This window comes from Phodopus roborovskii, unplaced genomic scaffold, assembly GCF_943737965.1.
Source record: "Phodopus roborovskii unplaced genomic scaffold, PHOROB, whole genome shotgun sequence".
Classification (NCBI taxonomy): Eukaryota; Metazoa; Chordata; class Mammalia; order Rodentia; family Cricetidae; genus Phodopus; species Phodopus roborovskii.
The window spans coordinates 60,728-61,514 of NW_026126331.1; positions in this window are offsets into that span (position 1 = coordinate 60,728).

The window sequence follows — 787 nt, forward strand, 5'->3', positions numbered from 1 at the left end:
CAGGCAGACTAGTTAGCCATAGAAGCCAGGTGGTGGTGGTACATACCTTTAGTCACAGGGCTCAGAAAACATACAGATTGGTAGCTATGAGTCCAAGACCACCCAGACCTATAGGAGAGTGAATCACAGTTCACAGCTTTAACTCCAGGATTTGAGAAGTATAAAAAGAAGAAGCAAAGGATCTCATGAGAAATTTAGTTTTAAGACGAGGAAAGAATTGCAGTCTGAGGTTTGGCAGAGAGCATTGCATTCTGAGGATTCATGGAGACAGAATCACCCATTTTCTTCTGAGGTAGAGCTAAGAGTTGGTGGTTATCTGCGTTGCCTCTCTAATCTTGAACCACAGTGTAACTGGGTCCTTTATTATTCGTGTTATACAAAATACTAGTTTTTAGAAGGGTACATACATTCCACCCATAGCATCCACTGATTTCACCTGGCTATCATGAAACATCCATGCTAGGAAGATCATCTCCATTATTAGAGATGGAAAAGAATATTCAAAGAGCCCCAACTGCTTCAATTCTCAAAAGTTATATTCTTTGGAGATCAGATTCTCATAGTGGAGGCAAATATGACTGCCAATATATAACTGCAATCTCCTTTAATTTAAAAGATTAATATTTTGAGAATTTCATACAGTATATCTTATCATATGTTTTCCCATTTCAAAAACTGACTAGATCCTGCATCCTATCCTACTGTCCACCAAACAATGTTCTTTATCTCACCTAAAAGAAAATAGTTACAAAAGAAAAGAAGCACTAAAACACAGTCTGATTTGTTT